The following is a 27123-nucleotide window of genomic DNA, read 5'->3' as shown; positions in this document are numbered from 1 at the left end:
TGCGAAGGTATAGGCTTTCATCAGTCTTGTAGAGAAAAAAAAATCACGATTAAGCTATCAGGGCGCAATCACAGGGCTACTAATATACGGACCACTATGTGCTGCCATGCCATTTTTCATTGGAAGCAATGTGTATTCTGCGACTGAGACAGGAATCATAATTGATTTATACATTCCAAGCATTTTATCTTCAAAGAATCATCCATTATTAAGGAAATATCACAAAGCATTGCAAAAATGAACATTTCATGAAATGCTGAACAGAGGCAATGACATTTACAAAGTGGAGGATTTTGAATTATTCATCTCATAAATAGCTATCTGGGCTGCATAAGCCACATTTACATGAATGCACACCTTGATTGTGCATCATATTCCGCTGGCCTATCTCGCAGAGCTACACTCATCACAACAAATCGGACAGCACAATTTTCAGTGTGAACTATGTAGGTCCAACTGCACCCACCTTATATTTGAAATATAAATAATTGCGTGAACTAAATCACGGGTTGCAGGCCCTGAACTATATGTATGGTTTTGTCAACATTATAGGTTGTGACAATATTACACAGGCTTAGGTGTCCATATCTACTAGGAAAACATCAAGACTACTGGTCCATACTTCCTTATGCAGAAGCAGGATGTGTACTTTGCAATAATTCTCTCTCTCACTTTTTGCACTTACCATCACTTGGTGAAACCTGTGACGGTGGTGTGGGCCTTCTTGTGGTTGTGCTTGGCGAAGCGGCTGTTGAAAAAGAAATAAATATGCTATAAAAGGCTGGCAAGCAGGTATTTTAATACCCTCACTTTGCATTGCACGTGTGAATACTGAGCAACAGACTTATGGAGCAATTTTCACATGTGCCTGAGGAAAACTACTCAGTGTTTTCATCTCTATGGAATGAGCTCAACAAAGAAAGCACTGAGTCTATGCATTGATGTAGAAAAAGAAAAGATATATATACCACGCAACAAAGTTTTCTTGCAGGGAGGTTGGTTTGTTGTGAACTCATACCGAGTTCCACAAACACTAGAGGAGTAAGGACGGAAACAGGACAGAGTACAAACTATTTATACTGTGAGATGCCAAAAGCCATTTTCGCTGCTCTATCTCCCTGTTTCTTCATTTTGCGTTTGTGCAGCATGCTATCAGTTCATCCATACCATGTAAACAGTGCACTCAGACATTTTTACTGGAAAGCATGCAAAATGCTTCTCTATGAGTGCAAGCTAACAACATTTTTTCCCCTAGAGTACATTTCCTGCATTTAAGGTTTACGTACAGCAATTGTTCTCATAGTACTGGTAATTGAAAAACAGCTGTGGCATTTCTACCTACTGTTCTAATTTCAGAGAACAATCTGCTCGAGTGTGCAGGTGTAGAATACAAAATAGTACCGCTCTTTGTTTTTATTTTTTGCAAGCTATTCGTGCAGTATTACAGTGGCACCACCAACCAAATATTCTGTACCCTTTCATTCCAAGCAGAAAGGTGAAACAGATCCTTGTTCGGTACACCTACCTTCCACACTAGGGGGGCAGTCTCAGCAGCAGGGACGGCAACTCGCTTGCAGTAAACTGGTTGTCTGCAGTTAAAGTACTCGAACTTAGTCACCCTACGGTGAAAAAACAGCTGGTAGAGTAAATACACTTGCAAGCTTTTAAAGGCATGGCACTAAGCTTAATAAATGTGCTTGCTTTTAATCTCCACTAAATTATAATTACAGATAATTACATATATCCCGACAATATTCTCTGAATTAAAACTTGATATATGAAACACAACTCGATCGAGTTCTTGTTTTTCCACTGCTTTTGCGAGTCGAAACGATATTGAAAGCTTATAAGGAATTATGGTGTGTAAACGCTAAGCGCAAACAGCGCATTGAAAAAAAAATACAGAAAAGTGAAAGGGTGGCGGTGGGGATGGGTCCAGGTTAGAGAGGAAAAAAAAAAGTGGCTCCGCGCGATAAGCGCGGCCTGTTTCATGAACATCCAAAACCGAGCTTGGCCATGCCTTCGCCCGTTGGAAGCATCACGAGGGAGTAATGAAGAGATAAGCGAAACTGTTTCCGGGAGCTTCCCGAGAGCGAAAAGGGGCAGGTGGGTATCACGCTTGGTTCAAGGTCCCCCGTCGAGCAGCGCGGCAAGGTACGCCGAAGGGAAGGAATGCGGACAATTTACGGCGACAAAAATCCGAGCAGGCGGTCGGTGTGTAAACAGACACACAGATGAGGAACGCGGTGGTTTTCACTTGTGCAACACCGCAGCACACATTCGAATCTGAGGGCAGTGTCCCGAGTTCGCTACTGGGGCCTCCGCAATAACTTTGCGAGCGATACTTTCGTCGGCTGCGAGCACCACCCATAAACTACACGGACATGATGTATACGCACGCATTAAAGCGCTTAAAAAAACAGCTGCAGCGAGCACAACTATCCCACTCCGTTAATGTTACTAGCACGCATAAGTTAAAGTAACACGTAACAAAACACCCTGAAGACACGGTTGCATGACACGGTAATCCGAATTGGTTAGATTTCATGAGATAGTAGAGGTAACGTCAGGCAGTGAGGCACGCACATATATACTAACGTGAGCAACCATAACTAGCGAACAGCTCCGCTTTTGAGAGGTGACGCGCGTCGAGCCACAAACTGCAGCCCGCCCACTAATTTTAACTTATTATCGTAACCATTTCTCAAACAGATAGCTGCAGCAACGAATGGCAGCAAGAAAATTCGCTGTTCATTCAGCAGTTTCAAATGATAACGGTCAACGACAGTGAAATCAAAACTTTGCGAACATCTTGGGAAATATATAATAGTGAACTTATAAATACCTGTGGTCAGCAGGGATTCTGAAGAAGTGTTCGCCTTCATTCCCCGAGGAATCGCACCACTTCACGCCGCAATAAAGGTGCGACATCGCTGCTCCTCGCTGCGGTGGTAAAGTTTGCGTTTCTATGCGCTCTCGTGCTTGCGCGTCGTCTGCTTGTGCGCTGCGCAGGCGTGATGGCGGCGGTACCTAGCGGAGCCACGCACAGTCATGTTTACAAAACTTCTTTAAAACTTTGCCTTGTAATACTCGTGGCTGGTTATAGTTTAATGCAGAAGCACGTTTTTATTTACTACTGTGTACTACCGTGGCCGCGTTATTTTATTTTAATTAGGCTTACTAAGGCCTTCACTCCCCGCCCGTACCAGGTTCGCTGCAATCGTTTCGACGGTAGCGACGCCCCATGGCTCGGACGCCAAACTGCCATCATGCCTCGGGCCTGTTACCATGACCATATAAAATTAATTAAGAAAATCTAGTCCCTCGGAAAATCGAATCTGGAGTCACAGCATGATAAGTGAGTACCCATCCATAGCAGTCAAGGGTTGACAGTCGTGAAAAGAAAATTGCTCCTGCAGTTGTGTAAAAATATCAACACGCATGCACAATTCATGCACGCAGGGTTAGGAGGTCTTCAGAGGCCCACTGTGTGGTTGGCTAATAAAGAATTAAGGATAACTGACCATACCCTTCACAATTCCTTTAATTGTTTGTAATGGCAGTTTAATAATATTGCCACGTGGTCGTGACATCGACGAAGGCAGCAGTCAGCACGTCAGAGATGAAACTATTTATTTGGCCGAACTTGTGGCTGGGAAACTGAAAGTTAATTTACAGCAATACAAACGGTATGCACAGATAGCGGCGGACAGAGCGTCGACCGTCGAAAAACTAACAAGCGGTCGAGCGCGTCGGCATTTATACAGGCACTATCGAACTTTCCAGCGATATTGCTGGTGGCGGCATTATCTCTCGACAAAGCTGGAACATTCGCGTGCGGCACGCAATCTTAACAAAACGATCTACTACAATCGCGAAGCTTCTCGAACACTGCTTTGCGGACTGCGTCAAGCTTGGATAACCGTCCTTGCTCAGCTAACCGGAATACATCAAAATAAACAAGAAGTGGGAGTGGCATTGCCCCCCTCTGAAAAAGCATCGTCTCGATGCTTGTGAAAGAACATAGAAGAGAAAGAAAAACAAGTGCATACACAAATAAATTACAATAACAAAGGAAAAAGTACAGTCCCGCAGGTTCGCTAACGCGCAAAAAACGGCTTAAGGCGCACGACATGGACGACTTCAGGTCGTGCGCGGCGTCGCTGGGAGTTCGTAATGCCGTCCGGGATGACCTCGTAGTCAAGAGTGCCGAGACGTCGAAGAACCTTGTATGGCCCGAAGTACCGCCGAAGGAGTTTTTCGCTAAGCCCACGTCGACGTATCGGCGTCCAGACCCAAACACGGTCGCCGGGCTGGTATTCCACGAAGCGTCGTCGAAGATTGTAGCGACGGCTGTCGGTGTACTGCTGGGTCTTGATGCGCAAGCGGGCGAGCTGTCGAGCTTCTTCGGCACGTTGTAAGTAAGCGGCGGCGTCGAGGTTTTCTTCGTCGGTGACGTTGGGTAGCATGGCGTCGAGCGTCGTCACCGGGCTCCTTCCGTACACCAACTTGTACGGCGTCATCCATGTTGTTTCTTGGATAGCAGTGTTGTAAGCGAAGGTCACGTACGGAAGGACGGCGTCCCACGTCTTGTGCTCAACATCGACGTACATGGCCAGCATGTCGGCGATAGTCTTATTTAGACGTTCGGTGAGGTCACTGGTCTGCGGGTGGTAGGCGGTGGTGCGGCGGTGGCTCGTCTCGCTGTATTTGAAGATCGCCTGAGTTAGGTCCGCAGTAAAGGCAGTACCTCTGTCTGTGATGAGGACCTCTGAGGCACCATGACGCAAAACGATGTTCTCCACGAAGAACTTGGCTACCTCAGAGGCACTGCCTTTGGGCAAGGCGTAGCGGGTGAGGTAGTCAGTTGCTACGATGATCCACTTGTTGCCGGAAGTCGACGTCAGAAACGGCCCCAGTAGGTCCATCCTGATTTGCTGGAACTAAAGTCCCTAGATTTTTCCCTTTTCTTTCTTAAGTACCGACAACCATTGAAGCGTTGCCGACGAATCTCATTGGCTACCGCTCGTTTTCGGTAGCCATGTTCTTCCTAACGCTTATCCAGCACCCGGTGAAACTCGTCCCCCTTTCACTAATGACAGGGGGTTGACAGGAGAAGAAAGGCACGTCACGTTAGCATATTGTCCACTGAAAGATGCGTGGCTAATGTACTTAGACGCACATGGCTTTGTAAAACTTCCAAGTTAGGAAGAAAATGGCGGCAGAGCTGGAACGGCCAGTGAGGTAGTTCGATTGGCTGCAACATGGCGTGCAACGGCAGCATAGCTCATCGCTTCCGGCTCAGGTTGCGACGGTGCGGCAACTCCTAGCGAATGCTGAAGTTCCTCACGAACGACGTCGGCTATGGAATAGACCTGGGGTTGCGATGCAGGAAACATCCTTCGCAGCTCTTCGCACACGACCGCCCTGATCGTCTCACGTAGGTCGTCGCAGCCCAGTGCATGTGCTTCCCCGTAGTTCGTAGTCGGCATGCAGCGGGTGTACTGCCTAGTGCGGATTTCTAGGGCCTTTTCGATTGTGGTGGCCTCCGAAACAAATTCTGAGACTGTCTTCGGCGGGTTACGCACAAGTCCGGCGAAAAGTTCTTCCTTCACTCCCCGCATCAAGAAGCGAACTTTCTTTTCTTCGGACATGGCGGTGTCGGCATGGCGAAATAGGCGAGTCATTTCTTCGGTGTACAGTCCGATGTTCTCATTGGGGAGCTGTACACGGGTCTCGAGAAGGGTTTCAGCCCTTTCTTTCCGGATGACGCTCGTGAAGGTGTTCAGAAATCCGGTGCGAAAGAGGTCCCATGATGTTAGCGTGGACTCTCGATTCTCGAACCAGGTCCTTGCGCCATCTTCAAGGGCGAAGTAGACATGGCGTAGCTTCTCGTCGCAGTCCCAGTTGTTGAACGTGGAGACCCGGTCGTATGCCTCCAGCCAGCTTTCTGGATCCTCGCATGGTGATCCACGGAATGTCAGCTGCTCCCTCGGTTGGTGCATGACGACCGTTGTAGGCGCCACAGCGGTTGTCATTGTGGCTGTTGTCTTCTTCGTTGTGATCCTGGTGCTGTCCGGTAGGGGTTCGTATTAGGGAGGTAGTCCTTTCAGCCTGCGGCTGGCTCGACTGTCGCTGATGGTGTCGGTGTCTTCTTCACGGCATGGGCTGGGTTCACGGCTTGACGGGGGCGTCCAGAACATGAACGAGCAGCACCTCCACCAGATGTCACATGATCGTGACCTCGACGAAGGCAGCAGTCAGCACGTCAGAGATGAAACTATTTATATGGCCCAACTTGTGGCCGGGAAACTGAAAGTTAATTTACAGCAATACACACGGTATGCACTGATAGTCGCGGACAGAGCGTCGACCGTCGAAAAACTGACAAGTGGTCGAGCGCGTCGGCTTTTATACAGGCGCTATCGAACTTTCCAGCGATATCGCTGGTGGCGGCGTTACCTCTCGACAAAGCTGGAACATTCGCGTGCGGCGCGCAATCTTAACAAAATGATCTACTACAATCGCGAAGCTTCTCGAACACTGCTTCGCGGACAGCGTCAAGCTTGGATAACCGTCCTTGCTGGGCAAACCGGAATACATCAAAATAAACAAGAAGTGGGCGCGGCATACAAGCTGTGCAAATGCTCTTGGATAACTAAGGCTATTGTTGGTGGGTTCTGTCACAACTTTTCATACTCATTTTGAAGATGAAAGCCTTAAGTACCACATTAGATGCGGAATGTGACCCTCAAGCAGCATCAACAACACATGTGAGGCAAGAAATCATCATCAGCAGCAGCAGCACCATCAATGACACTGGCCTTGAAAAGCATGAAAACTAATGTGACCTCCCTAGCTCTAATGACTATCTTCGAGCATCTTCGAGTCACCTCAGGGAATGACACTGTGTGCGCGACACAACGTATGTCAACAGAACCATTAGTCAACAGATTGATAAGTACAACATAAAGAGAAGTAGACAGAGATAGAAAGATACAGGTAAAGGCAGATATCAACAGAAAATAGACAGAACAAGATAAATATGGCCTGTAATAAAGACAGAGAGGTAAACAGGAGCTTAGATAGATAGCAATATATAAGGTTGGATAACGAATAATCTAAGTATAGATGGTTTTGCTGCTTGTAAGCAAAATAGCGTACGCTTGAACAGTGTGCCCCAGGAAACTTCCAGTGTGGGGCTTGCTTACTCAATGGGCTCAACAGTGTCGGCATTTGCTTCTGCTGTTCAGTTATCTCTGGCACTCTCCCCCAGATATGTTTAGGGCAATGTGAAGCAATTACCTGAAAGGACACAATGGTACACGGAATAGCACAATGTATAAAGTGAATGTAAGCTCAAAAACGCTTTTAGAAGTAATACTTGTGCACTAGCAAGCATAAAAAGGGGCAGCATCACTCACCTTTGTGTATTTCAATTGCAATTCAATATTAGCTAACGCAACGATAACAACAACTTGTTACCGCACAGTAGTCGAAAGCTGACTCACGAGGCTGAGTGTAATAACTGTAGCACAGTTGTGCACACACAGTATGCTAGAATACTCTAGCATACTATCGTAAAGGTTACGGTAATTTCAGTGGTTCCCATGATGTAGCACCAGTTCCCATCCTCATGTCATCAAACTGCTGCGATGCCAAGAACTACACACATCGCTGATGGCCAAGGAAAAACGACGCCTTGTGGGAGGCCATCTTGTCTAGCGACCAATGGACAAAAGTGCACAACTGAGGCGACTGAAGCATTGCCATTGATGGGATGGCAGTTGAGCGAAATCAGGGCTCATCGTCCAACGGGTGACCATCGCCTTACGATTTTAACGTTGCGACGTCCAAGGAAGAAAGCACGATGAAGGCGATGAGCCCAGCCGGTCTTGTCGGGTGCACTGCCGTCTGCACAGAGCACACTCCCACGGCAAAGAAAGAAAAAAAGAAACTGGAGAGAGGGGGCTAACTGAGGGCATGGCAAAATGGTGGACGCAAGAGGAGGTGTTGTGTTGTCGGTGTGGTGTGTTGTTGAGAGATGGCGCGAGTTTGTTTTTGCGCGACGGAAACGCAAATTTCATCCAAAATGCATTTTATGAGATCCTATGAGAGGTTGGGAGAGAGGGTGCTACCGCCTTTCTTTTCACTAGTCACCAGGGGAGCCGAGCGGTGGCGCCACCATGCCAGCGCGCACGAGGCGGATAGTCTATGCAGCAGGCCCGAAGACATACCTTAACTGTACCATTATGGCACTCAACCATATGTCCAGCAGGGTGGTAAGGCATGGCACGACAGTGTTTTATAGCCCATTGCTTTAGAAGCCCTTTCCAAAATGCAGTGACAAATGGACGGCCATTGTCATTAGAAATTGATACAGTGGAACTTCGATTATACGTCCCCCGGTCCTGCGACGACCCACGTTTTACGACGAATTGGCTTGGTCCCGGCAAAACCCACATAGAAATAATGTATTAAAAACCTCAATTGTACGATGCAATTTTACGCCGGCCCCGCCTCGTACGACGCTTCGCTGGACTGTCCAAGAAAAAAAAGACCTACGATGATGCGGGCTGGCACGCAAACACACTGCGGCCGGGCGAAAAAAGTCGGGAAACCGAGCAACCGAGTTCGTATCCGCACTGCCACCACAGGGCCTCTTCAATTTTTCGACACGCGGTCGGCCATAGCTAGCCAGAGCCAACGTTGGCCAGAGCCAGCCGGAGCGCATTCGTTTTGTCGCATTGCACTGCGCACTTCCGTTGTCGCCTTTTTTTTTTCTCTCTCTTCTTTTGGGTGGTTTTGTAGTGACCGTTGTGAGCAGATAACATGGCAGATAATTTCGAGCTCGCTTTCTAGTATGCGATAACTTTCACTAGATTTCGTGTCGTTATACCGGACGTGTTGAACAGCGATTGTTGAGCAACGTTTGCGACAGCCGCGGGAACCGGAACTCGCCGCTGTCTACATACCAGAGGGCTGGAGCATTTTAGCCGCTCACGATTGGTCGAAGCTTGCAAATCGAATAGGCCTACTGCCGTGCTGCCATTCAGCCATTCCTTCACGTGTTTGCCTCATCAGTTGGTTGTGCTGCGCCGCAGCTGCTGTGTCCACGTGCAAAATTTCCTGTGTTCAGACATTGGTGTGCGAGGAAGCTTTCGAATTCTTGGTTGCGAGTGCTGCGTCTCGCAATGTCGCGGAACCGAAAACCGCTGACGCTCGGAGAAAAGCTTCGCATAATCGAGGAGGCGGAGAAGCGGAACGGAGCAACAAAGGCCAGCATTGCCCGTGACCTGAACATTCCCGAGTCGTCGTTGAAAACGATCCTCGCGAAGAAGGACAGCATCCTACTAAATGCGGCAAAGTTCGGCCTGAACAGGAAGGCCGCGAAAGATGGCAAATATGCTGCCATGGAGAAGGCCCTCGTTGAGTGGTTGCGTCAGGCCCGCAGCTCAGGAATTGCCGTGGATGGCGCAATTTTGAAGGAGAAGGCTGAGACAGTTGCATTGCGCCGCGGCATTGACGACTTTAAAGCCTCCAATGGCTGGTTGGATCACTTTAAAAAACGCAGTGGAGTTGTGTACAGCCGCTGCTGTGGAGAGAGCGCGTCAGTCAGCTCCGACACTGTAGAAAAGTGGACTGCATTGCTGCCGGAACTGATACGGGAATACAAGCCATCCGACGTGTTCAACGCGGACGAAACTGGATTATTTTATAATATGCAGCCAGAACAGACATTGGCATTCAAAGGAGAGAGCTGTCACGTCTTACCGTATTGCTTTGCGCTAATGAAGACGGCTCTGAAAAGCTTCCTGCCCTCGTGATCAACAAGTTTGAGAAGCCGCGATGCTTCAAGAATTTGAAAAGGCTGCCGTGCCAGTACACGTTCAACCTGGATGACGGCTGCTATGTTTTCTACATATCTGCAGCAGCTGGACTAAAAAATGGGGGCTAAGAACAGGAAAATTCTTCTTCTGCTTGACAATGTGCCATGCCATCCATCAGATATGTCGCATTTGAGAAATGTCAAAGTTGTATTTCTGCCCCCCAATTGCACTAGCCAGCTGCAGCCACTTGACGCTGGCGTCATCAAGTGCATGAAACAGAAATATCGGAAGTTTCTGGTGCAGCGTCGGCTGGCGGGCATGGAACGCGAGCAGTTGGATAAGAAGCTTTCTGTGCTTGATACAATGCACTACATTGATAGTGCATGGGACGCAGTCACGCCAGAAACCATCGCCAACTCCTTCAGGCACTGCGGCTTTAATAGAAGTGGTGCTTGTTCTACCAGTGAAGCTGCAGTGCCTGTTGATGACGAACCAGAGTTCGGCAGCCTGGAGCTGCCTGGATCTTTTGCGGACTATGTTGGTGCTGACGACGACGTTGCAGTGTGCAGTGAAGTGTCGCTGGATGACATTATCGAAACTGTGCATCCCGACACTGCGGGAACTTCCGACGAGGAAGAGATGGACGACGCTGCAGAGGCTAGCGCGTCCGTTCCGACTTACGCAGACGTGTTGTGCTACGTCGACCACATTCGGCGGTTTGCTTGCGCACGCGACGAGATCGGCGACTTGCTGCCAGATGTTGCAGCTATCGAAAGAAAGCTGATGCGTCGTGGCTGGGCAAACTCTCAGAAGAAAATCACAGATTTTTTTAAAAGGTGAGAAATAAAGGTTCGTTCACACCTCCGATAAAATGCGTGGTTGTCATTTTTTCAATTAATTTAACCTACGTTCCTCGGAGCAGCGTAAGTTTGTGCCGCGGACTTTCTTAGGCATTATGTGCCCGCTGTTGTGGGGCAACAATGACCGTCACTGCCTATATTCTCGGTTTTTCGATTATACGACGCCCGGATTATACGACGATTTTGCGCGGTCCCCTGAAAGTCGTATAATCAAAGTTCCACTGTATCTCAATGGCGGCTGAAGATTTGCATGCAGTCAATGATGTTTTGGCTTGTAGCAGCTCTCAGAGGAAGCAATACAATGAACTTTATGAACTCGTCCAATTGGCGCCGTGCTGTCAGTTGTAATGGCCTTATGACATATAAACTGAGTTCCTTTGTCGGTAATGTGGCCACTGGTTGCTCATGCTGGCTTTTGGCGATAGGCATTGGTGTGCTGGCAAGCTTTGCAGCATCTGACATATTTAAATATCCATCGTGATGGATTGGCAGCGCAACCACACACAGACAGAGAAAAGAAGGAACATGAAAACACAGCTCTCAGCCAGAGGGTATGCTCATTTGGCTTCGTATGTTAACAGATGTGGGTGTGCACCGAAATTCAATGACGTAATTATTTTGAGGAGACATAAGAACCAGCTTCTTAGAGAGTTGAACGAAACGTACTACAGTCGAACCCACTTATAACGATCCCACATATAACGATCTATCGGTTATAACGACCATATTTGTGTGCACTTACGATCTTCCTATGCTAACCATTGAAGCTGCATCCAGATATAGCGAACCTTTTTCAAAGCCTCCTACTTTTACAACGAACACTTCGGACACAGTCGCGGTAAAAATATGGCGCATACGAAGCGAAAAAAAAAAAAAATTAGAACATGCCTTCTAAAGCGTGACAGGAGCGCACGCTCGCGCGTGCCCCGCTGCAGTTTACTCGCGCCTAAGATACCCAGATTCGCGAGCACCGCACGCAGATTTCGGACGCTGCGAGCGAGGTCGCTCACTTTCCAGCCTTTTCTTCAGTGGTAGAATGGCAGTGAGGGAAAAAAAAGTAGTAGGCAGCATGAAGCCTTGCGGTCAGCTTTCGCACGGTAACCTTTCCTGACGTCGTTCTCTGCAGCTACGACCGCCTGCGATGAACAAAACAATGCCTTGGAACGCAAGAAGGCATAAATGCAAGAAGTGATAACCGTGACAACTTTCCATCGCAAAAAGGTTCACTGCGTCCCTAAACTCGTCGACGCCACAATGTGCCGCAAAAAGTCGTCCGTCTTTTCGGTAACGGCAGAGACCGGTCGATCGGTGATTACGACTCCCGCGTGACTGCGGCGATGCCTTCGCGGATAAGCATCAGTAATGAGCGAAGGCGAGGTGGCGGCCGTCGAAGAACGTGCCATTATGCCTTATAGCCGTCAACCTTATCACAGTCATCTGTAGATATCTGCTCGGCTGCTCGTGTGGCGTACGCCGTACACTGCGGATTGACGGCGGTACAAGCGCGCCATGCTTAGCCGTGCTGCCGTTCGCAAGTTCGCCACCGCCGCGTCGTGCGAGACCGCTTTAAAGTGCGCGCCGCTTTGGAGAAACGAAAGTAGCTCGTTGTCAATCGGCGCGGGCACCGAGAAACGTCGATGCATTGACAGCGTGCGTATACTGCGTGTTTGACTACGTGACAACTCAAGTGCGCCACGCGTCGTCGTGCAGGGCCGCGAGAGCATCGCAGAGACATAGAGTGCGCGTTGCTTGGAAAATGCTTGTTTTCGCCGCGTTGAACGAAGAGGCTAGTCGCCGCACCCGTCCGGGCACGCTCCGGAGTGAAGCAAGCTCAAAGAACGTACAAACGCGCGCATACGGCATACAGCAAGCGGCCCGGCAGTGACTCCGCGACCCAAGTAGGCGACGCGCTGCACGCAACTAGCGAGGGATGATCGGCTCCACGTCGCGGTACCGCGCTTCGGTGAAACGGTGTCAGCTCATTGCAAAGCTGGTTAATTCACGCGTGAGCACGCAGCGGGCGTCGCTTCACGATGCGAAAAGGCTTAGCTTGTCACCGAAGGGGTTGTTAGCACTTTAATAAAAGTGCACAAAGAAAAAAAAAAACGGCTTGGCCGCTAAGCGCACGTTTTTAAGGGCGAGTCCATATACAACGAACTACTGATATAACGACCACTTTTCGCGACACTTTCGAGTTCGTTATAAACGGGGTTGACTGTACATCAGGAAACAATCTGGTTCATGTATCAGTGAACCACTGGTGATGTAAGCATGATTGCGAGTACGAATTTTTAGACAAGTACGTGTGACTTCGATCTAGATTCTTGTTTTTGTGTCGATTCGGTTTTTGTTGTTGGTACGCCAGATTGTTGCTTTCCTTCAGCTTGTGCATGCGGGAAACATATAGGTTTTGTCACTTATAACTGTTTCTGAAAAAAAAAATTTAGCTGTGAGTCAGCGCTGTGTTTTCGTGTTCGTTCTTGGTTGCGCTACCGGTCCATCATGAAGTACAACCAACTAGCCCAAGTTTCAGTCTTGTTACAATATTTAGATATGCCAGCTCGCATGCCCAGCCGAACAAAGGGAGAAGAAATGCACTACAGTGTCTTGAAAAAGCCTGCATGTGGGATTTTCAAGACCAGAGTCTGCAAGCACACTGGTAGCCCCTTGATTTCCTCTTTGCTGAACAGGCAAACCACTAGCCCCGTTCTACTGAAGCAGCCAAGTCCTTCATTAGGCATGATTGTGGGTCGTTCTCTGGAAGTGTACCTTGCATGACACTTTTCAGCAAAAGTGACTCATGACCTTGCTCTTCAATGAGACATTCAATATCGTTCAGGACAGTGATGCTGTCTGCCACAGAGAAAGTGGCAACTGTCTCGAACGTGACGTGCTGTTTTGGTTCTCGAATGGTAATGGGAAACAATGTTTCGGGTAGAATGTATCTGCTAAGTGCATCTGCTGGAATGCTGGCAGGGGCGCAGCCTGTGCTTGACCTTGCAGTTCAAACTTTACAGCCTAAGGACCCCCCGCTTCACTCACGGCGAGGCCTGATCTATGCAAAACATCCACGACAGCAAAGAATGGTCACAATGGATTTCGAATTCTGTGAATTTCAGATAAGGCCTGAATTCATCTACTGCCCAGACCACTCCCATTCCTGAACTGTGTACTGCTCTTCTGCCTCAGTGAGGAGTACCCTGAATTGAGACTCAGTCTTGGGTCTCGATTCCTCAGGGCTTGCCTGGTGAAGCACAACCGCTATTCTGATACCACTAGCATACATCTCCACCACAAAGGGCCGGTTAAGATTAGGGAGGTTCACCACGGCACCATGAGCCAGGGATTCCTCCAGTCTCTGGAATGCGCCCTCTTGCTGGATGGTCCACTGCCAGGGTGAATCCTTTGTCAAAAGACCGGTCAAGGGCTGCGAGAGAAAATCGAGGTACTATAAAGCTTCAATGATGACCTGAAAGATCAAGGAAGACTTGCAGTTCTTTGACTGTTGCTGGTCGAGGGTAGTACAACAAAGCAAGCATCTTACCTTTGTCAGGTCTACACTGCCCAGGTGAAATTATAGGTCCAAGGAACTTGGGTGAATTTTGACAGTCAGATCTTGTCTGCCTTGACGGTGAGGCCTGCTTCTCTGGTGTGCTCTAGTACACATCAAATGTGTTCCACATGGTTGTCCACGGTGCCTGAATAAATAAGGACATTGTCGAGGAATGCCATTGCAAACTTGTGATGCCACCGAAAACGGTGTCCATCAGTGTATCGAAGGCTGTTGGCCCACCTGCGACTCCGAAGGGCATGTTAGTGACCACGTAGGTGCCCTGGTGGCAGATAAATGTGGTCTTGAGGATATTGTGTTCACACACTGGGATCTGAAAAAAGCCTCGCAAAAGGTTGCAACTCAAAAGCCATTGTGCTTGACCCAACTGTGCCAAGAGCCGGGCGGTCCTGGGCATGGGATAAGCGGGCACCCTTGTACGATAATCAATAGCAAGGCGGAAGCCAGCGGACATTTTTCCAGCTGTAACATGAGTGCTTGTCCACTGGCTGGTGCTCCATAAAAGCCCTTTCTTTAGCATAGACAGGACAGAGCTTGCAACGTGCAGGTTGGCTATCCCCAGTGTTAATGCAATGTGCAGCAAGTGTTCTGTGCCCAGGAGTAGTAGTAACGACTAGGCTGAAGATCTCAAGCACCTGCGCCAGACATTCGACTGAGCTGCAAGGTGTGCGGATTGATTGGAAGTTGGGGTTTCAGAATTGGCAGTAGGCTCAGGTTGCTCGGCAAATATTGCTTGCAGGTCGTAGAATTCTTCGCTATCTAGCCCTCCTTTAACCTGCCGCTCTCCCTTGACGAATCAGCACTGTGGTTCCGATCGTCCAACCTCCAAATGCAATATGAAGAGATATCCCGGTCACAGCGTCTCTACAAAGATCGGGCATGTGTAGAAAACGCTTTCAGTGAGAGCCTGCCACACAGCAAGAGACTGACCTGTGACAAGGTGGAGCGTGCGTACCTCTCTTTTACGGCTGGATCCTGTGGCTTCAGCGGCCATTATCGCTCGTCCCAAAAGGCTGACACTGGACCCAGCGTCTAAGAGCACTTTGTTGCTGGAACTTTGTTGCTCCAATGCGGATATAAAGAAGGTGTTCCTTTCTGCCAGCGGTGTTTGCAACCCAGAGTGTGCCGACGTAGATGCCCACTGATGTAGCCTCTACCAATGTCTGTTTCCCAAGTACCAATTTTCTGGGCATTCAGCCCGCATGTGCCCAGGTTGACCACACTGGAAACACATGGGCTGCACATTTTGCCTACCCGTGGCGCATTGGTGGGCAACATGGCCACTCCCTTCACAGCTTCGGCAGTGGACTTGTGTGTGGGCCCACTGCCAACAAGCAGCCGGTGACGGGACGTGGGCTAACGACTGCATCAGCATGGGGACAGTGGAGGCCGCATGAAATTGATCACAGACATACAATGGTTGAACAGCTGCATGGTGAAATGGCCAGTGGCATTCCAAAGACATTCTGGAAGACAGTCGTGCCCACAGTGGCCATCACTGACATTGGTCACAGTGTGAGAGCGTTAGTGGCTGCCATATGTGGTTGCACCACGCGAAATTCATGTAGATCGATTCCATTGGTAATTCATAATGGGATGGATGATTTCGGCACGCACAGACAGACAAAGACGGAAGGAAGTAGACAAACACGGCACTTCTTTGTCTACTTTTTTCCATCTTTGTCTGTTCTGTGCATGCTGAAATCATCCCTCCCATTATGAATTCCTACCAACTAGCCCAGCTTTCATTACTTTTACCATTCCATTAGATTTTCCTTTGGGTGTGTTGTTCTCACTCTCCCTTCAGGAGATTGTAATGAAGGAGTGACGTGACTCGCACACACTGGTTGTGTGTCGCATACTGCCCTCCTCTTTAATAGATGTTCCACATATATCTACAAGACCAAGGACACAGTGTTGCCAACCTAAAACCTAAACACAGTGTTGCCAACCTAAAAACTGGAACCAAGACTGCAAATACTGTGGTGTGAAGGGCATTTATGTAGAGGGTGTTTCTAACCATAGTGATATCACTAACAACTTATCTGTTATCTGTCTATGATGTTCATATGTTGGCTGCGTATAAAAGCTGCGCAAATAAAGTGACATAGGCATTCGCCTGCCTGGAAACTCGGCCGTACGCTCATTACATGGTGTCAGTAGTGGGCGTGCTTCTACTGCAATGGTGGAAGGGGGTGTGCCAGCTGATATGTGCTGGGGATGACAGTCGCTGGCGCGGTCAAAGCAGTCATCCGGGACACAGAATGAATAACGGTGACAAGGAGATGGATGGTACTTCACCAAGCGCATCAGCAAGTACGCCGGCTCCAGTGTTTGCATCGGCGAACCTCAGACCTCCGCCACCCTTCAATTTCAGCAACCTAGTTCAGTGAAAACACTGGATCATCCAGTTCAAAGACTAACTCTACGCTTCGGGCCTGTACGCTGCCGATGAAGAAGGGCGTGTCTGCACACTGCTGTACACCATGGGAAATTCTCGGCTCACTGCAGGTTTCAGAGGCTGATATGGCAGATTTCAAGCAAATAATCGGCAAGTTCAACTCTTACTTCAGCCATCCAGGAAACAAGCTCAACGAAAGCGCTAGGTTTCCCTACCAGGCACAGCAACCTGGCGAGTCGGCGGACGCCTTCTACACCGCACTTTGGGTCATGGACCAACGGTGCAACTGCCCTTCCAAAGAAGTAGAGGAATGGCTACTGCTTGACCAGATGCCAAGAAGGAGCGCATTGCGCATGACTCCCTTGACACAGTGCAGCATCCTCAGTCGTCTTCGTGGATGCAACAAAAGCAAAGACGAATCGTCCATGACAAAGGCCCCCCCCACAAAAGCCGAAAGGTCAGCCTCAATCTCAGGGAATGAGGGTTATTTCTATGGCAGAGTGCCACCCGAGAACAGAATGCCCGGCCCGATGAGCTCTCTGTACCAAGTGCTGAAGGAAGGGCCACATTGCGGGGATGTGCCGTTCCTCTGTGTAGACTATAGGACTGAACAAGGTTGGCTCAGTCAACCTGCCTCGAGCCAAGTACATTGACGTTGAAGTCAATGGGTCGCTGCTCAAGTTCAAGGTTGATACTGATGTTGAAGTTTCTGTCACATCGAGCACATTCTCTGGAATACCGGTGCATCTTGACCATCAAGAAGCTGAGGGCCCCGGAGGGCAGCCGCTAGTCGTTTTGGGTACCTTTTGGGCTACCTTGAGATGGAGAGGCTGGACAGCAGAGCAGATAATGCATGTGGTGCATTCACAAACAGTGCCTCTGCTAGGCTTTCTAGCCATTGAAGCGCTGCAAGTTGTCAAATTTGTCGACGGCATGACTGGGAGTGAGTCATCCAAGACTGCAGGCATCTTTCCCGACCTGTTCAAAGGACTTGGCATGCTGGACGAACTGTACGAGATCTGCATCAAACAAGGTGCCGTCCCATTTTCCTTAAGCACACCAAGAAGGCTACACATCCCGTTGTGTCCTGTCGTAAAATCTGAGCTTGACAAGATTGAAGTGCAGGGCATAATTAGGTGGATCACAAAGCCAACCCGACGGTGTGCCAATCTGGTGGTGATGCAAGAGAACTCTGGCAGCTACTGCTTGTGCGTGAACTTGACGAAGCTGAACAAGTATGTCCACCAGGAGCGACACGTCTTACCGATTGTGGAACACGTACTGGGACTCCTCAGAGAGGCGAGGGTCTTTTCCATGTTAGACGCAACGTCTATTCTTCACCAGGTTAAGTTGGCACAGCTAAGAGCTGGCAACGCTCATGACCCCTTTCGGCAGGTACCGTTTTTGCCGCCTACCTTTCGGCATTATGTCTCCACCAGAGTATTTTCAGCGCTGGATGTCCCACATTCTGGAGGGGCAGCAAGGCGTGGTTCAACACGATCGATGACATCCTGGTGCTCAGCCGCAACCGAGAGGAGCACGATAAAATGCTTTCCGAGGTGTTGGACCAGTTACGCCGGGCAGCGCTGCCTCTGTATAAGAAAAAATGCAAGTTCGGCGTATCAAGTGTCAAGTTCCTGGGCATCATGGTTTCATCAGACGGTATCTTGCCAGACCCAGCTAAGGTTGAAGCCGTTCAGATGATAGAACCGCCCGTGGACATCAGAGGTGTCCGAAGATTCATGGGCATGGTGAATCATGTCGCCAGATTCCTGCCACATCTGTCAGATACACTAGCTCTGATTTGAGGACTTCTGCGCAAGCAGAAAGCCTGGTTGTGCAGGCCTCCCTAGCAAGTGGCTTTCGAAAAAGTAAAGGCGATACTTTCTTCGGAAAGTTGCACGGTTTGCCATCACCCATCTCGCCCAACAGTGGTCTCCGCAGATGCAAGTTCTTTCGGGCTCGGAGTGGTCCTGATGCAAGACCAGCCAAGGGTGAAAGACGGGCTGTAGCCTTTACTTTACGCTCACTCACAAGACTGAGCAGAGCTACAGCCAGATGGAAAAAGAGGCCTTAGCTGTCATGTACAGTGCAGCGGTTCAACGAATTCCTCAGTAGCCTCCGATTCGTCGTTGAAACAGACCATCAACCACTGAAAACTCTTCTGGGCAACATGGAGTGGATCTGCTACCATCCCGGATACAGCGCCTGCGATTTTAGCTGATGTGTTACCAATTCAAGGTACTGTATGTTCCAGGCAAGCTGCTAGCGACTGCCGACACATTGTCAAGAGCTCCACTCGCGTCATCAGACGCTGCAATTGCTTCAGTTGAAAACTACATGCGAGTTGTCGTGGAAGCAGTCGCAAACAGCGTGCCAGTGGACTTGGAGATGATAAAAAGGCAACAAACATTGGATGGTGTCTGCTCTGTCTTGATCAAATTCTGCAATTACGGTTGGCCATCTGTCATGATGTGCGCGGTAGGCTCATTTGGTGAGCGGTGTTTGTGGGTTTGTGCTGTGCCGTGCGCCGACGAAGACGACGATGAGATAAGAAAAAGGCGGAATCGTGTCGTCTAAGTCAAGCCAAGCCATGGGGACAAGATAGAAGAGGAAGAAGACGACGAGAGCTTCGGGAACAAAAACCGAACGAAGCAGTCGCAGGGTGAAGCGCTCGTCGGGTCCTGGTCCCGAATCCTACCCCTGTGCCTGTTGATCGCACGAGCCTGGCTCCCGTCTACCGGGCGCTCCAGCAGCCGGCACCGGTCCGTTGTGCTCGGACCTGGGCGCATTCCACACCTGGGCCTACTACTGGCTGTCCGGGACGTGTTTGCCACACATCGGCTCTGCCGCACGCTCCGCTCCGACCATGCCTGAGTCATCGTTGCTGTCGGCGTAAGACGCAACGCAACTCATCGACTGATCTGCCTTGGACCGTCACACGGTGAAGTGTTCACACAAATCTTGTGTAGTGCAGTGAGGGACTACGCTGAGGGTCAGACCTTAAGTCCTTCAAGAACATGTGTCATGCTTGTAGCTATGGCAGTTCTTCGCTGTTGCCTTGTAACGCGCCAAGCTTCATCATCATTTTTTTTGTGGCATTAAAGATTTATAACTCAAGCTGCAAATGTCTTCGTCAGTCTCGGAAACAATTATTTAAATTGCCGTGATTACCCAAACCTTATCCCTCACAATTGGCGTCCGCGCGACAGGACGAAGCCGTTTGCATTGGGTTGAAATCTTTGTAGTGAAGATGAGTGAGCAAAAGCTTATAACACTAGCGGAACGCATGGGGCATCAAGGAGCCGAGCTAAAGACGTGGGTAGATGCGCGGTTAGGGCGGGCTCATGAGGAATCTGTGCAAGCGCGTGAAGAGCGTTCCGCGGAAAGGCAGGCGGCGAAGGAACGTTTGGAGATAGAAAAGATAACTCTTCAACTGCGAATTCGACTAGCTGAGGTCAAAGATAGCCGAGAGCCAGCAGCGCAGGACCGAGAACCTGAGAGAAGTCAAAGCCGCCCATGCTTGATCAATCCTCACAACCTGATTCTGGTGTTTGACGAGAGGCGTGACGATCTCAATGCGTACCTCAAGAGGTTCAAACGCGCAGCTGTTGGTCAAGACTGGCCTGAGGAGAAGTGGGCCACAGCGCTTAGTTTTTGCCTCAGTGGGGAAGTGTCGAAAGTCTTCGGTCGTCTGTCGCCAGAAGACTCAATGGATTACCAGAGTACGAAAATGGCCTTGCTCCAGAGGTTTCGTTTCACAGCTGAAGGCTATCGCAAAAAGTTTCAGCAAAGCAAGCCGGAAGATGGCGAAACTGGTAAACAGTACGCCACGAGATTACAGAGCTTCTTCGATAGATGGCTGGAGATGTCGAAAACAAACAAGGACTTTGCATCCGTGTGCAACCTTATTGTAGCTGAGCAGTTTCTGAATAACTGTCACGATCGCCTTGCACTTTTCCTAAGCGAGAAGAAATGCAGGACAGTAGAAGAAATGGCAGAAGTGGCTGATACCTTCTTGGAAGCCCAGCGGCAAACAAACTTGTTGATCTTGCGTAACAAGTCCGGAAACATGCAAGATGAGCAAGATGAATGCACATATACCCAGCCTCCTCTTAGATGTTTCGTCTGTGATTGGCCCGGGCACAGAGCATCTGATTGCCGCACGAAACCCCAACGAGTCTTCTGTGGGCACTGTTGAAAGCCAGGCCATGATGCAAGAGCATGCTCAAACAACGGTGGGTCAAAGGAGACGACATCTTGCATCGTGTCTACTGACCAGAAGTCCGAGCCACCGGGCTGCGCCGATGATTTGTCACATGATGAATACGTTGCCGGTGCGCTTACAACACGCACCGCAACAGCTACACGAAACTTGCCGGTGTTAGAGGGAGAGGTGTTTGGACACAATGTATCAGTCTTGAGGGATACTGGAAGCAACACCCTGGTGGTGCACCGTTCCTTTGTTCCCGATGATGCGCTGACGGGTACTACCGCCACTATTTTATTGGCTGATGATAGTTGCATCGAGGTACCGGAAGCAGAAGTACGGATTCTATCGCCCTATTTCACCGGAAATGCGATAGTCAAATGCATGACGTCACCACATTACGATGTCATCGTAGGAAATGTTCCCGGCACCCATGACGCTAATGACCCTGACTCAACGTGGAAGGAGTCAGCGAGCCAGAAGTCGGCGACTAATCAGGCATTGAATTCTGAAGAGAAACCCAAGGATGCATGCGGGACGAATAGCACAATCATGGTTGGTGTTTCAAGCAAAGGACATCGCCAGAAGCTCACGACTGCTAAATTTGGAAGCTTACAGGTGACACAGGAGTCATTCCGCCAAAAACAAAAGAAAGACCGGTCGCTGGATGTTTGTAGGGCGAAAGTCAACACCATCATCCGCGGCAAAGGAGCCATATACCGCTCATTTATGTTTGACAAAGGAATCTTGTACCGCGTTTACCATTTGGCTCCAGGTAAATCGTTTCAACAAGCGGTGGTTCCAAAGGCGTTACATGTCCAAGTGTTGAACTTGGCACATGAATCTCCGATATCTGGTCACAAGGGTATCAAGAAGACAAAGGACCGAGTTTTAGAGTCGTTTTATTGGCCCGGTGTACAGGAGGAGGTCCGAAGATGTGTCAAATCATGTGACACATGCCAAAGGACATATCCCAAAGGCAAAGTAGGCAAAGCGCCTCTTGGACGAATGCCTTTGATTGACACGCCATTCGAACGTGTGGTTGATATCATTGGACCTCTGACGCCGATTTCAAAGAAGGGCAATCGATACATTCTTACACTTGTGGAGTTCGCCACTCGGTACCCGGACGCGGTGGCCTTGCCGGCAATTGATTCGGCAACAGTAGCAGATGGGCTACAGGAAATGTTTTCCCGAATAGGATTTCCACGGGAGATCCTCTGTGACCAAGCATCCTGCTTTACGCCAGGCCTGATGGAGGAGGTGAATGCTTTGCTTGCTATTCGACATTTGAGCTCGACGCCTTACCACCTGATATGCAATGGCTTGGTCGAAAGGTCCAACAGCACCTTGAAACAGATGTTGCGCAAGTTGTGCCAAGAGAAGCCGAAGTCATGGGACCAACTTCTTGCGCCTCTGTTATTCGCCTATCGAGAAGTACCTCAGGCCAGTATGGGCTTCTCATCTTTTGAACTGATATACGGCTGGCACGTCCAAGGACCCCAGGATATTCTTAAGGAACTCTGGACAGGAGAAGACCTAGAGGAAGATATCAAGACTACCTACAGATATGTGCTTGATCTGAGAGAACGTCTTGAACACACCTTGAAGCTGGCTCAAGAGAATCATCTCTCCTGAGCTCAAAAGATGCAGAAGAAATATTATGACTGAACCTCCAAAACACGACAACTTGAAGTTGGTGACCGGGCTCTTATTATTACTTCCAACCAGTGAAAACAAGCTTCTCGTGCATTGGAAAGGGCCATTTCTTGTTACAGGAAAGAGAAGCAACCACCACTATTGGTTGGACCTTGGACATGCCACAAAACTGTTTCCCATAAACATGCTCAAGCGTTACAAAGAACGTCAACCACAAGTCGCTACTTAGGCGTCTTCAGTCGTTGTGGTCCAAGAAGGAAAATCCGAATCACCCCTGCGTACATGTAATGTCAATGAGGGCAAAGGCAGTAAGACACTCGGTATCAAACAACAAGTCCAACGTGCACGACATTCAAGACACCTTCCGTGTGGAAGATATCATAGGTTCAGGGAATGATAATGTTGTGGATATGTGTAGGTTGCAGATGCAGGCGCTAGCCATATAGCAAACAATACAGACCTCGTATTCTTTGCAGATTTCAGTGGATAAATCTAGTGTCATCAACCGTTTGCCTACATCTGTTTGTCATAGGTCTTGTCTCCCGCGCACTTTGGACAGTTTTATTTTAAAAAAAAACTTTCGAAAGGGGGGGCTTTTGTCATGATGTGTGCAGTAGGCCCATTTGGTGCGCGGTGTTTGTGAGTTTGTGCTGTGCCGTGCGCCGACGAAGACGACGATGAGATAAGAAAAAGGCTGAATCGTGTCGTCTAAGTCAAGCCAAGCCATGGGGACAAGATAGAAGAGGAAGAAGACGACGAGAGCTTCGGGAACGAAAACCGAACGAAGCAGTCGCAGGGTGAAGCGCTCGTCGGGTCCTGGTCCCGAATCCTAGCTAGGGCAGTCCTTCGCTGTTGCCTTGTAACGCGCCAAGCTTCATCATCATTTTTTTGTGGTATTCAAGCCTTATAACTCAAGCTGCAAATGTCTTCGTCAGTCTCGGAAACAATTATTTAAGTTGCCATGATTACCCGAACCTTATCCCTCACACCGTCTAAGACAAGAGTACCAGTATCTTTGGCAGTGTATTGGAAGCACCACGGTAAACTTTCGTTTGCCGATTCGATCATGTTGAACGATCAAATGGTCGGCTGGTTGTTCCTACAGTTTTGCAAGTGGAAGTCTTGAGTTTGATCCACCAAGGTCATCTTGGAGTGGCTCAGTTTAATGCGAGGGCCCGCGAGTTTGCGAGGTAGCCTGGTCTAAGTCACAGGATCAAAGAAGTGGTCAAAAACTGCGAACATTGTGCAACGACGAGACAGCAGAGGGCAGAGCCCATGATAGTAACGGCAACACCTGAGTTCCTATGGCAACAAGTCGGGGCTGACATCTTCCATTTTGAAGGCCAGGACTTCCTAGTAGTAGTCGACTACAACTCGCGGTTTCGGGAAGTACAGACCCTGCTTTTGACACCAAGCATATCTGTGATTACCGCATTGAAGAGCATGATTCAGAGTACCCGAGATTCTTCAGAGTGACAACGGGCCACAGTTTTCGTCGAGAGAGTTCGCGGACATACGGCTTTGCCGATTGTACGAGTAGCCCTGCTTTTCGACAGTCGAACAGGGAAGTGGAACGTGCAGTGCGAACTGTGAAGGAACTATAGCGCAAGAATATTGATCGTTGCATGGCTCTTTTGGTGTACAGAGACACGCCCGGCTCAACAGGCTTCAGTCCTGCTCAACTTTTGACGGCTCGTTCTCTACGCAATCTGCCAAAACTTCGTGACCGTCTAGCTCTACAACTGCCTGACCACAGAACCTCCAAGAAATGTGACGACGCTCATTAGTAGACCTGTGCGCCGCCGCCTATTTTTGCTCGCGCCGATCGCGCCATCTCCGAAGTCCCAAGGGGGATCATGCCGCCGCCGCCGCACCATAATTGCAGCGCGCCGCCTTTAGTCCTTTCTTTTAACCGGAACGCGGAATCTGGACATAAAATATATTCACTTCGCTAGGGGAGCTCTTCTAGATGTGTCCATGTAATGGACCGTCCATTTCAGCTGTTGCTGATTGGCGGGAGCTCGGCGAGCAGCGTGCTCAGTTTCCGGTTCTTGTTCGGCAGTGTCATCTTGATTAGAGATGTGAGTTGGGCTAGCTGGTGCGTATTAACTGCAGACATGACTGAATAGCACAAAAAATATCTTGATGTCACGAAGCTTTCACAACCTTCGACACAAATGAGAGGGATCGAATGTGCTTCAACGCAACGAATGCAGCCCCCAGAGATCTGCTTTTGGGCACACGTTCCAGAGGCCGTGCACGAACTCTGATTGCGTTAGCCACTGATTTGGTTTAATGCAGCCACCCATTTAATGCACATGTGAAGGTCGGTATGCATTCCCTGCATCGTTCTCAAACATCTGGGACACATTCATATGCAAGTTCAGGCTTGACAAGTTCCTGTTTCTGTACATTTCATCCACTTTCTTCTTACGCTGGCAATGTGCTGGCGGGTTCGGTGCGTCGACGTGGTCAAGAGCGAGGTGACATCACGGCTCACTGCTTTTCGAGTAACTGGATGCGCTGTGCCAAAATGGACTGTGGACATCTCCTTAGGATGGACACATCGAGAATAGCTCCCCAAAAGTTGTCGTATCTTTCTCTCCTCCAGAAGTCTCACAAGTATTGCCTGACCTCAACGCTATACCACATACTTCCAGCCTTAAAGGGTGACGACCCAACTCGCTGGATAGCATATTCTTGGAGTCTTGGACCTAGTACACTGGACATAGATTAAAAACAAAGATAAGTAATATATATCGATGCGCTAGTACAGTTTTTTCCTCTCGTTCTTGCGTAAATCAATAAGTAAATACAGAAGTAAAGACAATGATAAACTTAGAATATAGCTGGGCTAGTTGGTAGGTATTCGTGATAAAAAGGTAGGCCGTGCAAACACGAACACAAGAGAAAAGTCAAAAGAGTGAACAGATATCTCTCACGTAGACGACCACACGCATCTGACTGATAGGCATTGCCTCTTGCGTGGGAATGAGCAGGTGTTTGCCTACCTTCTTTTCCGCTGCTGTATGATTTTTCAGTTGTTAGAGGCGTTTCTGGTGTCTTGACTACTCTCTTGTGTCCGTGTTTGCACGCCCAGTTTTTTTAAGGGCCCCAAAACAGCCTCTGAAAATACGAATAAATAAGTGCATTATTATCCCTTGACACTTCTCGCCTTTTTGGTGCACTTCGTAACGCCAGAACGGTGATAGACATGACATCATCAGGGTACATACTCTCGACTGGTCCATATACGAGAAATAACAGTTGTGAATTGCCTCCCACACTTCTTTACCATGCAGTCGCCCACCCGTTCTTGCTCCTCTCCCATGACTCGTGCGCGACTAACTGATTTCACGCCATTTTGAGTGTTTGCGACTGCGCATGTAGAGATAACAGAGTGCAGAGTGCCTGGTTCACTCGTCTCCGGAGCCGCTGAAAGCATCTTGCAAAAAATGAAGAAAAGGGCTCCTAGGGCCGCTGCTGAGGTCCCTCGTGATGAGGTCAGACTGGTGGCCGTGCCGTATGTGCACAAGTTGGCCCACAACCTGAAAAAGGTTGCGAGCAGACATGGTGTTCAGCTCGTTTTTTCTGCGCCCAGGAAGCTCGGAGGGCATTGTTCTCAAATAGGAAAAGAAAAACACCATCTCCGCTAAAGGGGACCATGAGGCGATGCGAAGCAGCGTTTCGGCATGTCGAGCCCGCGTTTCAGAGGGGGAGGGGAGAGAAGGGGAAGTGGAGAGGGGGATGGGAGAGGAGGTGTGTGGAGAGGGTTCGCACATGCGCAGTAAGGGTGGTCACGCCGCACACCACCACCACCACCGGTTTGAACTCCACCATAAGATGCTTCGCATCTAAAAGACGTTGAGCATGTAAGAGGCTGTGGAACTCGACATGGGCTATCCTACAAGAAATGTGCTGAAGGGGTAGTGTACGAGATATCTCTTGTGTGCGGCTGTTCCTATATTGGACAAACCGGCAGATGCCTACATGAGCGAATCAGGGAGCACGAATGGAATGTAGAGCAAAATAAAGAGGGCCCCAATTTGCCTAAGCACATTAGGCAGTGCCCATTAAGCTCTTGTGGACCACGATTTACTGACGTGCGGGTTATCACTAGAAGCTCAGACCAAACTGCCAGAGAATTAATGAAAGCATTTTTTATTGATAAAAAAGGTGACATATGCGTTAGCGACACTTCTATAGTTTTGTACAAATCAGAGAAAAAGTTCATTGAACATGCTTTATCCCGCCCTCATTGATGGCAATACATTTTTCTGCGCACGCGCTGAGGACGACATATATGTGAATTTCTGCGAATAAAATTCAGTAGTTAGTGGCGCTCCGTCCTGTGTCCTATCTCGTGTAAGGCCTCCTTTGCGCCTTAAAAGTCAATTATAACAGAGTGTAGCCGACCAGCGCAAAATACTGATAGGTTCAATGCTTAGTGCTGGCATTGTACGCAAGCTTTATAAAGAAATAAATGGCAAGGACAGATCCCCTGTAAAGAAGGGTAGTGAAGGGGAGAACGAAACCAATGGAAAAGGTGCCGGATTATTTCATCCTGCCAACGGACGTACTCTTTACAGCGG

The 27123-nt window shown here is 49.1% G+C and overlaps 1 protein-coding gene and 1 long non-coding RNA gene across 5 annotated transcripts in view; both read right to left on the bottom strand.

Moving 5' to 3' along the window:
• The window catches only part of LOC119395606 (glycerate kinase), a 221694-nt gene that overhangs the window by 115230 nt on the left and 79341 nt on the right, over window positions 1-27123 (bottom strand). The window lies entirely within an intron of this gene.
• On the bottom strand, window positions 13624-16014 carry LOC119395607 (uncharacterized). Its single transcript, XR_005184262.2, has 3 exons — window positions 14484-16014; window positions 14235-14388; window positions 13624-14117 (listed from the first exon to the last, which is right to left on the bottom strand). It is a non-coding gene; the product is annotated as an uncharacterized LOC119395607 (long non-coding RNA).

Source organism: Rhipicephalus sanguineus, chromosome 6 (genome assembly GCF_013339695.2).
Source record: "Rhipicephalus sanguineus isolate Rsan-2018 chromosome 6, BIME_Rsan_1.4, whole genome shotgun sequence".
Taxonomy (NCBI): domain Eukaryota; kingdom Metazoa; phylum Arthropoda; class Arachnida; order Ixodida; family Ixodidae; genus Rhipicephalus; species Rhipicephalus sanguineus.
The sequence above is the reverse complement of the archived record's forward strand: the minus strand, read 5'-3'. Positions and strand labels throughout refer to the sequence as shown.